At 47.8% G+C, this 17,236-nt stretch overlaps 1 protein-coding gene across 2 annotated transcripts in view; it reads left to right on the top strand.

Moving 5' to 3' along the window:
* RBM11 (RNA binding motif protein 11) overlaps positions 1-17,236 on the top strand; it is a 332,304-nt gene that overhangs the window by 4,486 nt on the left and 310,582 nt on the right. The window contains exon 2 of one of the 2 annotated variants that reach the window (XM_069636427.1): positions 4,700-4,850. The exons of the other annotated variant lie outside the window; for it this stretch is intronic. The gene's annotated coding sequence lies outside the window, so the exon portion shown is untranslated. The remainder of the gene's footprint in view (positions 1-4,699; positions 4,851-17,236) is intronic. 2 annotated transcript variants of the gene reach the window in all.

Genomic DNA, 17,236 nt, shown 5'->3' with positions numbered 1-17,236 from the left:
TTGACCGGGTCCACAGCTCCAAGGCGCAGGAGTGGCACTAACCAACCTACCACCTCTGCGATCTTGGGACCTGCAAGTCTAAGCTTACACAGGCCACCGCAATCCCAGGATGGGACGGAGGGTTAGGGTCTCGACGGTTGGACAGGTAAAGGGGTTTAGGAAAGTCCTACCTAATGCACACTTGTGCAAACAACCTGCACACAGTATCTTGCACACATGCATGTGATTCCCTGTTTAGCAACACAGTACATAATGCATTTAGGTAAGCACATAACAGTAGAACACTTAGCTCTGGTTTCTGCTGATTGGAGTGTCCCCTGTTACTCCTGCAGCTCCCAGACTTGGGTTGTCTTGTGGTAGCAGAATAACGCTGCAAAGAAGCACCACAGTTGGTGCCCAAGAAAACAATGGCTGCATGCGGCTTCACACGTGCCTTTTTGACTGTCAACTATATTAACAGGGTGCACACGGTTAATCCGTTTGCTCAACACATGCAGTTTTTTCTGGGATGGCTTCACGTGGCTAATTTGCATAAAGCGCTGAGCGGACTAGCCACACTAGACTACTGGCGTGCGGCGGAATAGCTATGGTTGCTCCTGGATGCAACAGAGCATAAGGTAAGTTAACTGGTGCTGCCGAAACTATGATTGAGCCCCAGGTGAGTAGCCTGTGCAGGGTGTTGGTTTATTGCTGCCACTATATTGCGCTGCATAGCAACATGCGGCGCAACATATCTTGGTTTTGAGCAGGGGGCAAGGAATGGCTGGGGCTGGGCCCCCCTCGTAATCTCCCCAGCCACCCCCCCCGGCTTCTACCAAGCTGCTGCGGCGCTGCGCGACTTAGCTTTAATGTGCGAGAGGCCGTAATGGCTTTCTAGTAGGACGTGGCCCCTCGTGTGCGTTTTCCGGGCTAGAGCTCCTGATGCCACGTCTTGTCAGTGTCTGGTGCACAAACCCTGTGCCTTCAGTTGCGCGTAGGCGAGCCACACCCAACGTGGCTTGCTGACTGTAGTTCCTGGCCCAGCTTCTGCTGGGAAATGCAGTCTTAGGCTGCGGCTTGCAAAGGAGGCAGAGACGCCTGTGAAGGGGCTTTAAAGGCGCCAGTTTATGTTTGTCTGCTTCTGTCTGTGCTAGTGCAGAACACAATCTGTCTTGACCCCTTACTGCCCCTGACAGATGTGACCATTGAGGGCATAGCTTGGTGGTAATATTTGGGCGGGAAAAGGTGATTTCTGTTCCCAAAAAGTGGAGTACTGCACCCGGCTAAAAGGGATAGTGTGGTAAGCTAGGAACCAACACAATCTCATCCTTTTCATGTCTCCTACCCAGATATACAAATCTCCCACACTCACCACCTTATCTACTTTATGGAGACATAAATGATTTGCCATTAATGACATATGAGACAGTGTAGCTGGTGGCATATGCTATATATAAATTGGGCAATATTATTACTAGCTATAGAACAGTGTTCTGTTAAATCAGAGACCTCCAACCTTTAGTTGGTAATGAGGAACATTTGTGGGGTAAGTCAATTGATGACCAACATCCATACTTTGACAAAACAAGTCACCATCAGTTTGACAAAATGATCACTGCACAAAGTATAATTGTAATAAACATATTACAAATGGAAGATGTTAATATGCAGTAATTAACGGTAATCTGTATCACAGACACACACACACCCCACACCCCACCCCCACCCCCACCCCTAAAAGACATTTCCAACAAAATTTGTTAAATAAGAATAAGAAGGCGGCCCATCTCTCCCTATAGCTAAGGGGTGTTCCCTACCTATATGAATAACTAAGATGCTTGTCAGTCATCTGGAAATTTCCAAATCAAAACTAATACCACTGTTCAAAACAAACTAAGGGCAGGAGAATGACTCTCGTCTACTGGTGACGCACGGTTTTGCTTTGTTTAGAGCTCTTTTAGTATCTTATTTTCAAATAATCTTTAGCCACTTTCTTGCTTGCAATTCTTGGATAAGGTCTTTGGGTCTTCCCTCCCTTTTTTTGGCATTACTTTCCAAGGGTACTTTCCGGAACTTTGTTTGATCCTTTTTACCCACATAGTTCGTCAGGGTATGACTTTGGGTGATACCTTCTCTTGGCTCGGATATCCCTTTGGGACTCTTACTACATCGCCCCTTAGCTTGTTATTAGGTGTTTAATTCAGTTCCTTTGTTTGTACTACATAGTATTCTCTCTCTAAAAGACTCCAATTATAGCTTCTGGGACACCAGGAGTTATTCTGCCCTGTCCAGGTTACTATTAGTCAACCTGGAGTGCACTTGTTCTCCGGGTTTCTCATAACCTTCTTTCTCTCCTTTAGGTGGTTTTAAATTCCCCAACTTTATGTTTATGTTGCGATTAGTCTCATTATGAGAGATACCTTAATTGTATAATAATCTCTTTATTAGGTTTCCTTTGTATAGCTTAAGTGTTGAGGTATTCTCACAGGGGCTGGGGGGAGTCTGATAGTCTTACTCCGGTTAACTAGCATGTTTCCTCTTGTGCTGTTACAGTTCAGATTAAACAAATTTGTAGTTGAGTTTCCTCACTCTTGTAACAAGGCATAAAATAAGCGATATTGCATCGCAATTTGTGATCTAATACTGCTTGTTTGCTGTTCATTTGAATAATCTTTTTGCCCCAACTGCAATATAATTTCCAGAGCAGATTATTATTGCAGCTTGTCTGTGCCTATTTATTTAAGCTCTGCACTTGGTGCACAGCTTGCAGGCGAGGCAGAGGCTGCCAGGATAGGCAAAAAACATTGCATCAATCTATGAGCCCAGCCCGGGTGCAGCATCATCAAAGAGCATGTGGAGAGACGAGGAACAGTATGTTTGCTCAGCTCCACTCGCACACGCACAATCAGCAGGAAGGGCGTGGGACATGCAGGGGTGCATAGGAGAGGGTGAGGATGGGTGGGAGTCAAAACACTCCAAGCAGACTGCAGCGACAATCGTAGACCTCCGAAGGCTGCCTGTAGCGTGTAGACTGTGTTTCCATTCCATGCAAAGGGCTGTAGGCTGGAAAGTGGCTGCCCTTATTGCTCCTGTTATTCCAATTCCCAATGGGAATATTTTATAAGCAAGTACAAAAAATCTAACTGGAAAACAGAACATTTTTGTAATAATTATTCCTTTGCACCTAGTTATTCATACACATAAAAAAAAGATACAAGTTTACTTCTTCCAATCATGCAGTACTAATAGTAGTTACCTCCTTTGGTACTCTGTTTCTCCACCAGTCCAAACATTTCCATGTAGCTGTGTGGGTGAAAGCAGGAGCGCAAGGTTCTACATGTCTGTTTACTATTTGTTGTTGGGCGTATTTTTGATTCCCTGTTTGTATTTTTGGGAATATTTGCCTATATTTAGGGAATAAAAGTGGCCGATACACCCGGCGCCTGTAGCAGCAACTACGTCTTATTTTTAGGCAATCATTGATTCATGATGGGTTGTTAGCACTTGCATGTCAGAATAGGATTTAGAAAAGAGGAAATGGGAGACCCCTAAAGGTGAGAGTTATGGCTGATTTAACATTAAAGCATACTGTGAAGATTCTCACAATGTGTAAAGAAGTAAAATGCCTTAAACACCATATTTGCACAGAAAGGAAGTTACTGAAAGCAATTTATTTTAAAGCTACGTTTATCCATGAGTTCTACAGAAAAGCGGTTTTGCGTTCTCTGACTTGTAGTCTTCTATTGAGGGTGGTGCAAATACTCCTACAAAGAAGCTGGAATTGGTTGATTTACTTTGCAAATAAACAAGAGAACAGTTTGGTTCTTAAAACCCAAAACAACTATTTGTACTAATAGTGCTAGAAAGATATGTGGTAAGGGTTGCTTAAATTGCTAGTAAATCCTGGCTTTACTGCTTAACTGTGATCTTGTGCAAATCATTTGACCCAAACACACCAGTCTGCTGGCAAGAACAGAAATGTGCATTTTATCCTTAGGCAGTGTCGGTGGCCGGATGGGCATTACATTGCAGAATTTGCTGCTAACTTGCCACCCTACTTCACACAAACGTGCCTTGGAGTCACAAAATGCACCTGTGTGCCAGAGAAGAGCTTTCCGATCTTTTGGGGACCCCAATAATTTTTTGTTGTTGCCATAAAGTGATTTCTGGGACGCCCAGCATGCCCTCTTTTGATGTTTTGGATCATCTTAGTTTTTGCTGGCTTACATTAAGCTATACCAAATATGGATGATTACATGTGAACTTGCTGGGCCAATTTTTCTCACAGATGGAATTCATTTCTTGCACTGACTATCTAAGTAACTGGTTCGTGCAGCATCAGGGCCTCACCAATGCGGGCAGACCAAGAGACTGAAAACTGGGGGTCTATTGTGGTTTGGGCACTGCAGAATAACTAACGTCCCCAAGTTGTTGCCCCCAGTTTGTCACAAACTCCTTGTAGCTGCTTTCTTCATCTTTAGCAGTTTACACTGTGATGTTATAACTGATGCGTGGACCTTGGTTCATTTTTTTCAGTTAGTTATGGCCACCTCGAAACCACATACTGTGAAATTGGCCACAGGTTTGGAGTGGCAGAAAAATATGACCAAGGTAAAACATGGCTAGACATTTATAAAGGTGAAGTGTGTGTGTGTGTGTGTGTAAGATGTACACTTTGTGCAGTGTTTTAAGCAGATTTGCGTTCTATGTGGAATTTCAGAGCTTCATTAATTTGTGATCGGTGGCTCCCAGCTCAAAGTAGACACACTCCACAAGTACCTAGAAACAGAGCAACACTGAAGAGCAGACAACTTCAAGAAATTCAGAAAGCAACACAGTGCTGTGGACCTTTATGGCACACACTCCAATTGGTAAGTGAGTAAAGATTTATCGTACGGCTGTGCTTCGTTCGAGCAATTGCAAGATGCTTTAACATGGATTTTATGATTTCTATTTGTGAAAACGGGGAGAGCTTTAGCTGCAGGAGAGGATCAGCATGGATTCACTGTGGGGAAGCTAATGGATATCCTTTATACAATGGGAAAGGAGGACGTTCCGATTAAAAAAATAAATAATAATAATAATTATTCTACGCTGGCCGAGCAGGAGAAGCGTCATGGTGTTGACCTGGGCTCCAAGTACACCAATGCTGTAACAGGAAGAGAGCTTACTATTTGCATTGGGCACTACCTTGAGGAAGAACTATTTAATATTATAAAAACTGCTGGTGCCTTTTCTGTTTTAATGGATGATGGCACAGATGGAGGTGTAATATATACATAAACCTACAAAGTGGTGACGTGGAGGTTTCTTTTCACAAAATCAAGTGATGGTCACGCTGAGGGCTTAAAGCGACTTCTATTGGAAGTCCTTGGTGAAACGAGGCTGTCCTTTAAAGAAGATGGTGGGTTTTGGGGCCGACGGGCAGCAATTTGTGTGTGAAACAAGGTCTTGCTGCACTGCTCAGGCAAGACATTAAATGGGTGGTGTCTGTCCATTATTTTTCTCACCGTTTTGAATTGGCAGTGAAGGATGCATTCGACAAAACTATATGTTCAACATGCTAATGCAATTGTTTGTTTTATTTTTATCAAAACAGCCCCAAAGGTTTGCGTGAATTGCCTGCTCTGGGATTAGCCATGGAACAGTCGGTTCAGAAACCAAAGAAAGCTCATGGGGCCCGTTGGGTGCAACATAAATTACTTGCTACTCAGGCCCTGACTAAATATTTCCCCGTTGTTTGTGCACATTTAGAATGTAGGCAGCTGATCCAAGGGAGTATTGCAGCCTTTAACACAGTTTCAGATGGTATTCCATCTGCTTTTTCTAGAGCAGATGCTGCACCCCCTTGCTAGATTTTCAGCAAGTGATTGAGATGCCATGACTAATTTTTTTTTTTAATTTCTTTTATTGATTTTATGCAAACAAAACAATGAAAACCAAACAAGCAGCATAATCATAATAGTTCAATTACACATCAAGTTATCGTAGTCACTGCTCCTATTATCCCTCCCTCCCCCCCGTGAGCCTATTTGTCAATCTCTTTCAATATTTGGCACATGCGGCCGGGTTTTGTTCTCTTCGGAGTCCGTTGGATTTAATATTACTCCAAACAATTCTGTTATTAGCGTTTTCCAGGCCAATAGGGTGCCCACCTCCTCCTCATCAGCCCGGCTACTCGCATCTTGCCATGCCACCGTTTCAGCCTCTGCCCATTTCTGTAAGTCCTTCCACCTTAGGTTTGTGGCATTTCTTCCACCCCATGGCGATCCTACGTTTCGCAAGCACATACGCCAGACTTCTCAGTTTCTCAATATGTTTGAGTTTCCGTGGCCTATGGAACCCGCCCAGTAAGCAGGCCCAAGCCGTGTCTGTGACAAGAGTAACCCCTTTATCGGCCAGTTTCTGCGCCACTTCACCCAGTAGCACCTAATAATCGGGCACGACCAAAACATGTCATGTCAGCATTTTCCAGGTTACATTTAGGACACACTTGTACTCCAGCGTTTCGGAACTTAGATATCCTCAAGGGGGTCATGTATGCCCTATGCGTTACATACAGCTGAATTTGTTTTAATCTGGCATTTCTAGACACTTTTTTGTGGTAACCCAGGGTACGCTCCCACATCCCGTCCTCCATCGGGGCCCCCACTTCCATCTCCCAGTCCAGTCTCAGATGCGTCAAATCTTTCCCCACCTTAGCCATCACCATCTCATACAGTTTCGAGATCTCATGACCCCCTTCAGACATATCATACATTGCTTCCAAAACTGCATCTGGTTCTTCTATCAAAACTGTTTCTGGCCAAGTGTTCTTAATCATCCGCACCAATCTAATGTATGTGACATATTGACCTGTGTGTAGCCCCGCCTCTTCATTGTGTTCTGTAAGCTCCTTAATGGATCCCTCTTGCCAAACATCGCCTAGGGTTGCCAGCCCCACCGATTCCCAGTATGTCCTACAATCGCCCTCAGCTGATCATCCCCTCCTGTTAAAGCAACCAACGGTATCTGCGGGAGGCACGGGTATGGGAATTCCATTAGGCGACAAGCCCTACGCCAAATTTTCCATCCAAGCTTCAACATCGCAGGACGCCCCCTCATTTCAGTTTCGGACAGCCAGATAATTTCCTTCAAATAAAACGGGGCACAGTCCTGTCCAAGCACCCTGTGCTCAGGGGTCACTTCATCGGAAAGCCACTTAGCCACATATTGTAACTGTCCCGCCAAATAATAAACCTCAAAATGGGGCAGTCTGATACCTCCTTTTTCATAAAAGTTCTGCAGTTTCCAGAACGCCACTCTATTTCGGGTACCGTGCCACAAGAAATCCCTACACATGCTGTTCAATTTACTAAAAAACTTCTTGGGTATTATGTATGGGATATTACTAAAGTAATGCAGGAGCCTGGGCAGAACTACCATCTTGAGCATAGCCCCCCGCCCCATCATTGCCAAGGGCAATCTTGCCCAGAACTGCATACTGTTTCTAATTTTCTCGACGGCTACTTCCGTATTGTGTCTGTGTTCATCTTGCGCTGTGTGATATATATCTACGCCCAAATAGCGAAAAGAGCTCGTTGCCCACGGTACCTGTAGCACCAGTAGTCCTTCTGCAGGGATCCCCTTATAGCTACCTAATGGGAATATGACAGACTTTTGGGGGTTCACCGAGATGCCCGACAACTCTGCATCCCTTTCCATCACTTCAAGTATGTATAAGAGATTTTCTTCTGGGTATTGCAAGTATAGCAACAAATCGTCCGCGTACAAGGATATCAAGTGTCGTTCCCCTCCCACCTCAATGCCAATCGCCTCATACTGTGCCCTAAGGCATATTGCCAGAGGCTCCAGGGCCAAGATGTAAAGATTGTCTGGTGCCTCTGCCAAGTTGCCATCTTTCGGATATCACTGCTCCAGTTCGGACCCTGGCAAGCGGCTCACTATACAACATCTTGGCCCGCCTGATACAGCACGGCCCCATTCCATACCCTTCCAAAGCAGCCAACAGCCATGACCACTTGACCGAATCAAAACCCTTGACTGCATCTAGAGACACTATCGCCATCTCACCCTCGTTCTTATTACCCCATTCGACCACCCGATGAAGTCGCCTATGGTTGTGTGTTATGTTCCTGCTCGGGACATAACCCGTTTGATCAGGATGTATGAGTCTACCAATCACTTTCCGCAATCGATTTGACAGGACAGCCGTGAGAATCTTGCTGTCTTGATTTAGCATCGACAGAGGCCTGTAGGAACCACATCTATGCTCCGGTTTATTGGGCAGCGGTATTATGATCGCCTCTCTGAGTGACTCAGGCAACCGTCCTATCTCAAACTCTTCATTCAGCATGTCCAGCATTGGGGGGAGGATTTCCTCTTTGTATACTTTATAAAATTTGCTGGGGAACCCATCTGCCCCTGGGGCCTTACAGGTAGGCAACTGCTTCACTACCTCTTCTAATTCCTCCAACGTGATTGGCTCATCTAACTCCTCCCTCTCTTCGTCGCTTATCTTGGGCAGCCCTATGTCTTCTAACGTTTCGGTTATCTTGCTCTGGTCGCCTACCTCATCATCCCCATACAGCACTCTGTAATATTCCACAAATTCTTTGTTAACCCCCTCTTGCGTGGCCACCTCATCTCCGTCCTCCCTAATAATAGTCCTAATCGGAGGCTTAGGGGTCTCACTTTTATATAGCCAGGCCAAAAGGCGGCCTGTCTTGTCTCCCCCCGCGTGCTGCCTCTCAACCTATTTCTTATAATTGAGATTGCAGAGTCTTTCCCAATGCCCTGCACATTGTTGCTGTAGTTGGAGCACCAGCTCCGTGTCTACGTCATCGCTCTTCAATGTTGTTTCTAGCTCAGTTTCCGCCCTCTGTAGGTCAGCCAAGACCCCACCCTGTAACCCTTTTGACTTAGCAATGGCCGCTCCCCGCATCCCCACCTTAAAAGCTTCCCATAATGTGCCTGCAGAGTCAACACTTCCAGTATTTTCCTCAAAAAAGTTAGTAATCTCCTCTTACATCTTCTCTAAGAATTGGATCTTTGAGCGCCATGTAGGGATCTTCGCCCTCGGGGGCAATATTGCCATCCGAGGATCAGGGGCGAATGATCCGAGAGGACCCTGGCCTTGTATTCGATTTGAGTAATCTCAGACATCACATCTGCTGTGACAAAGACGTAATCGAGCCTAGTGTGCAGGTGGTGCGGGGCTGAATAGTGCGAGTATTGCCTCTCGGTGGGATGTTTCATCCTCCACGCATCTGTAAAACCAAAATCGGTTAGCATCCGCAACGCTCTCGCCGCTGGGCTAGGCTTACCCACCCTGTCATCTGACCTGTCTACCCCAGGATCCAACACACAATTCAAGTCCCCGCCCCAGATCACTGCGCTCCCTATACATGTACTAAAATTGGTACACAGGGCTCTGAAATATGCTGCTGTGTTTTGGTTGGGGGCATACGTGTTTACTATGCATACCTCCCTGCTCTCCACCAGCCCCCGCAGTATAGCCATCCTTCCATCAGTTTCAACCACCTCTTGTATCAATTTGAACGGGGCATGCGGTGCCACCCAGATTAACATCCCCCGGGCATATGCAGAGTATGGCGAGCCCACTACGGTCCCTTTCCACTTTCTCTTAACTAGGTCCAACTTCTCCCGCGTCAAGTACGTTTCCTGTAGTAATGCGATGTCTATTTTCTGCCTTTTCAGATACATCATGATTTTGTTTCTTTTCAGGTAGCTGTTAAAGCCCCTGACGTTCCACGTTATTATCCTGAGGTCCCCCATAGGTCGTTAATAAGCACCCTCCCGATCCTCCATCGATTACGCCCCTTCATGCATCGCAAGTACCACAAACTGATTCCTCCAAATAGGCTCGAAACAAGACTTAAACTCCCCATAACCACACACACACTCAACTCCCTATCCCCCAACCTTCTACCTACCCACCCCTCCCCCAACAATACCCTCCCCAACCGTTGCCAAGCTCCATTCCTGGATCTCAGGCACCCCCACATCTAGCCCTGTCTAGCGCAAGCTTCTACTCAGGGCTCAGTAGGATAAAGCCGCCCTAATGGCCGCTGAAACTAATAGTCTATTGGGCTAGGTCGTCCGCGTTCTGTTGCTCCTTCCAAAAAACATTACGCATTCAATTGCCGAACCGTTACCAATTACAGTTACACTCACTATATTCTAGTCCAAATCGAGCACCAGGCTCAGATTGTGTACAAAGTTCAGTTAGTCACAGCTTCTCAATACAATCAGGGTCCTTCTCCTTACTAAATCTTCATTCAGTATGATCCTGCCGATCCCGATCCGCTTCTTGTTCCGGGCAGCCCTGCAGGTCCAGCCATGTGACAACATCCTCAGGGGTATCGAAAAATAGCGCTTTGTTCTTATGTAGCACTTTCAATCGTGCCGGATACAGAAGAATATATTTGATTCCTGCTGCTCTCGGCCTCCTTTTGACGGCTACGTAACTGTACCTCTGCCTCTGCACCAGTATCGTGTAGTCCGGATATGCTGTGATGTTGGTGGATGCTCTCTCTATTGTGCCGCCCTTACGAAAGTATTCGAGGATCTTTTCTCTATCCCTGTAATTCAGGATCCTCGTGATGATCGGTCTTGGCGGGGCCCCCGGCCGGGGTTTCCTCATCAGGGCGCGGTGCGCCCTCGCCATCGTAAATCCCTGCGAAAGATTACTGTCTCCGATCCCTTGTAGGATCATGTTTTCAACATAGTTTGTGGGATCTTGGCCTTCTTCTCCCTCCGGAAGGCCAACCACGCGAATGTTGTTTCTCCTCGCCCTTCCTTCCGCCTCTTCCACACGATTTTCCAAGTTAGCGACCTGTTGTTTTAAGACATGAATCTCCTTCGCATTGCTCGTGCTAACATTGGTGTTAATCTTCACCCCACTTTCCAGACCGCTGGTCCTTTCTGCAAGTGCCCTAACATCTTGACGTAGCAGGGTGAGTTCTGTACCCACAGCATCGATCTTATTCTCCAGAGCTGTGCGTAGATCTGCCATTGCCAAATCCCATTTAGCACTTAACCCCGTTATAGCCTCTAGGATCTGGTGCTTATCCCCTTCGGGGGCGTCCTGCGCAGGGGTCTCGATCGTGCTCTGTACCGATGTTGAGGGGGTCCGTTGCGTTCTCGTGAAAGTCTCCATTGTGGGTTGCTTGGTCTTGACTTTCAACCCTTTCGGCGACATTGCGCTTCCCACTGCTCCTGTACGCCTCCGCTTTAGTGCTGCTGTCGCACTGTCCTCGGTCTGACAATGGTCCTGCTTCCAGGTCACCTAACGCACATTCGAGATGGCACTTCGAATTGTCTTACGGATGGGCTATAGCCTCACACTCCCCATTCAACTTCCGTAGGCCTCATCACCCAAGCATCCAATGTCATCTCCTCCTGCGGTCAGATCGCCGAGGCTCCATTCGCGTATGTCAGGCCGGGCGCTCTCATGAGTTCGACCACTCCGCCATATCACCCTATTATATTACTTCTCCAGGCAATTTACCGCGGCCGTGTCCCGCAGGTCCGGGGAATGAGTTTTGTTTCTCCTCGGAGGCCTCTCCTTTGTTAGCCGCCATCTTGGGGTCAAAGCGGCCACACAGTCACACCGACAAAACCATGTATATCTCACGATTCTCGGGGACTATGAACTTCTCCAGCGAACTTCACTTAGCGTGCGGCTTCCGACGCCTGATCCTCAAAGTTCTAGGCACTCGTTGCAGTTTCAGCAGGTAAATTTGGCAAAAATAAGAGTCGGATCATCAGGAGCTCCTCACGCAGCACGTCCTATTCCATGGCCAGTTAGCCACGCCCCCCAGATGCCATGACTCATTAGCTCTATTTCTACTTTAAAAAGGTCTCCGCAGGGGGTGTGGCCAGCAGCGCCACCGATGCGGCTGCTCTGTTAATGGCCTCCACACAAAGCCCATCTTAATCTGCTAAATTGAAGGTTCTACCACAATGCCAGACCGCCTATGTGCTTCCAGTGGGCTCGGAATTTGAGAGGCACAGACTGTGCTGATTTCCAGCAGTAAAGAGCCCTGAATCTTCCTGGGAGAAGTGGTGAAGAGGAAGACCAGCGGAACGTAGCATCCCTCCAGAGGGTATAGTGAGTCGGCACAGCGTCAGGTCTGGTGACTCCCGCTCTGCTATGAAGATCTTTCACCCAGGTGGCCCCTGCATGCACTGACGCGACAATCCTGCTAACCTGGGGGAGGTGAGGTGACCCCCTCCCCCCTAGATCAGCATAGACCGTCGGAGGTGTGAGGGAGCACCAGTCGATGCAGTCCGTGGAGACCCTGGCGGACTGCGGGAGAGGTCCCCCACCCTGAGTGCGGTGGCCCGTGGGTGACCCTGGACCCTCCTCCCGGCTTGCAGCGGCTTATGTGGGTGAGGCACTGGGCTGCCAGAAAAGTTCTCCTGCTGGCCGCATCACCCTGACTGCTCCTACACAGTCAGCAACGCTGCGGGGGTGCATATCTTTAATCCGCTTTACCTCGGCTCCCGAACACTGGAGCCTGCCTCTCAAGAACCGCGCCATCCTCTCTCTGCTACGACTTCTGGAGCTCTCGCTGGGTTCCCCCGCTGACCACGACACCGGCACCTGGGTGCACTCAGCCCCCCAAAGGTAACGAGGGGCCCACAGAAGTAACGTCCTGACAGAGGGTGCTGGGGGCAAGGCCCTCAAACTAATTGAATAAAGCCATAACCATCTGGTGGACCACTAAGGGGGAACAAAGGGAAGAGGGCTGCTTGCACCATCCTGGAGAATATCATTGGTGGGGAACACCAGAAACTAGCAGCCCCCCAAGCTTGCAATGGGGGGGTAGCATTGCTCCTCACCAGGTGGAAGACAGCGCTGAAGTGCTTAATCCTCCTGAGGATCGTCTCCCAGTCCACCAGCATTGTGGCCCACTGAGTGGAAGAGGTACATGGAATGAAGCAGTCATTGGAGGGATGGGAATTTCGGCTTCAGCTGAGCAGTGGAGGTAGATAGAAACAGCCTTTGCACCCTGCACGACATTCCCCAACTTGTGCTGACATGTTCAACCACTTGAAAGCTCCGAAAAGCGGGGACATCTCCAACATGCTGCTCTCGACAGAGAAGGGGAAGCGACAGGAAATGGGGGAAATACCCATCTCAAGCATCACCAAGTACCACGGGCAACGGTCCACCAAACATGACATCCAGGCATTCATGCTTGACATCAAGGCCGAATTTCGCAGCTGCATGACCGAGCTTATGACCAAAATTGAACACGCAGATCAAAGAATCACGGAGCTGGAGCAAAGACTTGAGGATCAATCCCGGGAGCAGACGGCCTAACTTCTGGAAGTCCATCAAAAGATCTGCACCCTGACTAATCAAAATGAGATCTAGGAGGACCTGGCACTTTGGATTAGAGGAATCCCGTCATCCGTCCAGGACTGTGACCTGTCAGAATACGTGGGGGATCTGTTCCAGTCTCTTCTCCCATATCTGGCGAAACCACAACTACAGCTTGACCGTACTCACAGATTGCGCCCCGTAGAGGTCTTGATTCGGAAAACCCTTCGTCATCACCAGGGTCCATTTCTACACCATGAAGCAGGAAATCCTCTCAGCCGGTTGCTCCCAAGATGCTTTGACCCTCCCAAGGTGCCCCCTTACAGATCTTCCAAGACATAGCGATGGCTACGATGCAAAAACAAAGATCTCTCCGACCCCTGACCCTCTTTCTCTGGGATCAGAAGATTAGGTATTGCTGGCTATTCCCTACGGTAGTGCAATTCTCATATAAAGGAGTCACCCGATCGATTGCATGCTTGGAAGATGTGGAAAGGGATACTCAAACCTTCTGCGTCAGAGGAGGGGTTCTCTTCGGGACCGTGCTCTCTTAGATGTGGAAAACCCGCTGCCGAAGGTGAGACAGCCCACATGGTCTAAGGTCTGGGGTGGGTCATCACACCAATGAGCAGCCAGCTCAATCCTGAAAAGACCGACCTTCCATCTCTTTACATTGCCTATTGGGGGTTCAGGGGTGTTGCAGGGGGAACCTCTAACCATAGTGCTATCTAATCTGAACCAACACAAGTATTATTTATGTGCCGCATTTGTTTTGCTCATTACTTATTTCTAGTGTATTAAAGATATTATTCTGTAGTCTGTCACCCCATTGGTGATTGTTTACCTATTAAAATATACTGTGATTAAATTTAAATACATAAATAAATATTTACCTTTGCAAACCAGCCTGATTCCTGGTAGAGTGTGATATGAGTGGGATATCGTTCAGAATATTAAACTTCTAGACAAAAATAAATAAAGATTTCAGTTGTGCACTACATGCTGGGTTTTGACTTGGATGTGTGCCGGATTGAAATCACTTACACTTGGGTCTCTAGGCCCACCGGCAAAACAAACCTCTTCCTGGTGCTAAATTGACATAAAGGCTACATTCTCAACACCAGACATGAAATTACATGTAATATAAAGGTAAAGTCATGAAACGAAAGCCAAGTGAAGACACACCCACAAACCCTAATGCCAGGAAAAATACAACCCGCTAGGGAAAAAAGGCCAAGAGATTATTGCAAGGATAACTAGTTTTATTCACACAAAAATAAGTATTCCAGCAAAGAACTCTGCTGCTCAAGAACGTTCTGTTGAAAAATGGTACAAGCAGAATGTTATAAGGAAACAAATCGTCATCAGTGACAAACATATACAGTAAATACCTTTGTGGCTGTTTGAGACCATATGCATGGTCAGCCTGCTCCGTAGGAGATGCCATGCCATTGGCCCCAACCCCGTCCGTCTGTCTTCCATCACGTAGGGTCTGCTGGGCTCATCTCCAGGGAACCAAGGTCGAGTTTTCAAATTGGTTACTGTGTAAGACGATGCTACTCTATCATTATGGCATGCCCCTGGGAGGCTCAGGGACTGGCATAGGGGGATGCTTAAGATGGAGCACATTCTTTACTCATCGAGTATCGCACTGTCCACACCCAAAGCTTTCACCCTCGCTTTGGACTATAATTTGTTCCATCCTGTACCTCGCATTACAAATCTTGTCATTATAAAATAAGGTGGAATGGTTGCGTTCTTTTAGATCTTTTATGGGCAAGTGGGTTTATGGTTGGTGGTCTGGGGTTACTTGCTATTGTGGAATTCAGGGGTCTGTGTGAAACAGTTGTGGGTGTCATAACTCATGGTGGGCTGGGTGGGGGTCGGAGGCCTGTTTTGTCCTGGCTGCGATAACCGTGCACTGTGAGGAGCCTGGTACTGTCTCGCGGCCTTGCAGGGCACATTCCTTCTTGGTATAACACGCATTAGCAACAGTTGTGGGGAAAAAAGTATGTTCTATGAAGGCTAATAGCGTGGGTCTCTTTATCATCAGCGTTTGGGCCTATTCAGGTTTCTTCATTAGGTCCGTGGTCTGTGTCTACCGCGCAGCCATGCAGGCACAAATGTTTCTACCATAGCTACAAATTGGCGCTTGTTTATATGCCCGCATTACGACTAAGCATCTACATTTTGCATAATATTGTGTCTGTGCAGGGTCCTTTAGCACGTCCCCCTGGTACATCATAAGTGTATTCATGGGATTCACCTTACTCTAAAGTGCCTAGGGTGGGTGGGATAGGTTCATCTCCTTCCAACACAAGTTTAGATAATGTGACCACCCCTGACTGCCTCCGCCTGCAGTCCCAGCATCCCATTAGTCACCTACCCCTCCCCTAGATGACCATCACTCTTGACTAGCCCTGAACCTGTAAGGGCCCAAACATGTAGCTGGGACTTCTGAGACCTTCTGTCGTGCATGATGTAGCAAGGGCTCCACGATCTAGAATGTGCAGACTGACCAGGTTTGGTCTTTGTAAGTACACTACAATGGACATGAAAAACTCCACGAGTATTTGATGTTTTCTCAGAGTCTGAATGGGCCCTATACTTGGCCAGGGTGGATGGGACATGGTCTTGGAGATTGGCATCTTTAAATGGGGTTTCCTCCCTAACGCTCTCATCAGCCTATTTCTTTAACTTGGTAAACGTGAACTCTAGTAAGCTTGTCTTGTTCTGTGGGTGGAGGGGGTGATGCATTTTGGTTGACAGAATATTGCGAAATAAGTCCTCAACAAAGCCTTTGCAGTCCAACTCTAGTCTGCAAGGAACTGGCCAATCCTGCTGCAGTCTCTACCTCTCCTGTCCCTTCCCAGGCCCTCTGCACGGCACTGGCTTCTCACTTCATCTCTAAAACTCAGGACATCCTGTCCTCCCTCTCCTCCTCTCCCCTCCCTCCTCTCCTTACTCTTCCTGCTCCTCCTCCGGCCCTTATGCCTCCTTCTCTGCCTTTTCCCCTGTTCTCCGCAGACAATGGTTCTAGACAAGTCCGATCTATGAAAGTCTCGTCAAAACAGGTTCACCCCTGTTCCTCCAAAACCATCAAGGACCACATCGACTCCCTGGCCGACTTCTGCAACCACTCTTTCGCCACTTGAGTCTTCCCATCCCCCCCTGAAGCACTCCCTTGTGCACCCTCTTCTTAAGAAACCCTCTGCCGACCCCTCCTGCCCGGCTAACTATCGCCCAATCTCTATCACTTCCTTCCGGGGCAAACTCCTAGAAAAGCTGTCCATCTCCCAGCTTAATCTCCACACTGAATCTGTTGGTTATCTTCATGACCATCAGTCTGGCTTTAGAGCTGCCAGAAGCACGGAAACTGCTCTCCTGAACATCTGTGAAGACCTGCTATCCAACCTTGATTCTAACACCCCCTGTGTCCTCATCTTACTTGATCTCTCTCCTGCCTCCATGCCATCCTGCTCAAACGTCTCCGTGATGACCTGTGTATCACTGGTCAGGCCCTGGCGTGGCTGACTTCTTTCCTCTCTGACTGACCCTCCCAGGTCCAACTTGGGTCCTTCCCCTCCGCTATCTTTTTCTCTACCTGTGGTGTCCTCCAGGGGTCTAACCTCTCTCCCTGGCTGTCAACCAATACCTGGCACTTACATTGCCGCTCTCTGCCACAACTTTCAGTGCTATGCGGATGACACTCAGCTCATTTTCAGGGTACCTTTGGCCACCTCTTCTCCTTCTCTCATGTCTGACTGTCTGTCTGCTATCCAGGAGTGGTGTGCCGCCAATGACCTCTGCCTTAATGCCAGTAAGACTGAGATTCTCCTCATCGGCACACACGCTCCCTCCTTTCTTGTCGCTCTCTGGCCGGCCTCTCTTGGCCCTCTTCCT

This window comes from Ambystoma mexicanum, chromosome 7p (genome assembly GCF_040938575.1).
Source record: "Ambystoma mexicanum isolate Mex_15411 chromosome 7p, UKY_AmexF1_1, whole genome shotgun sequence".
Classification (NCBI taxonomy): domain Eukaryota; kingdom Metazoa; phylum Chordata; class Amphibia; order Caudata; family Ambystomatidae; genus Ambystoma; species Ambystoma mexicanum.
Note: the sequence above shows the minus strand (reverse complement) of the source record. Positions and strands in the feature narration are given on the sequence as shown.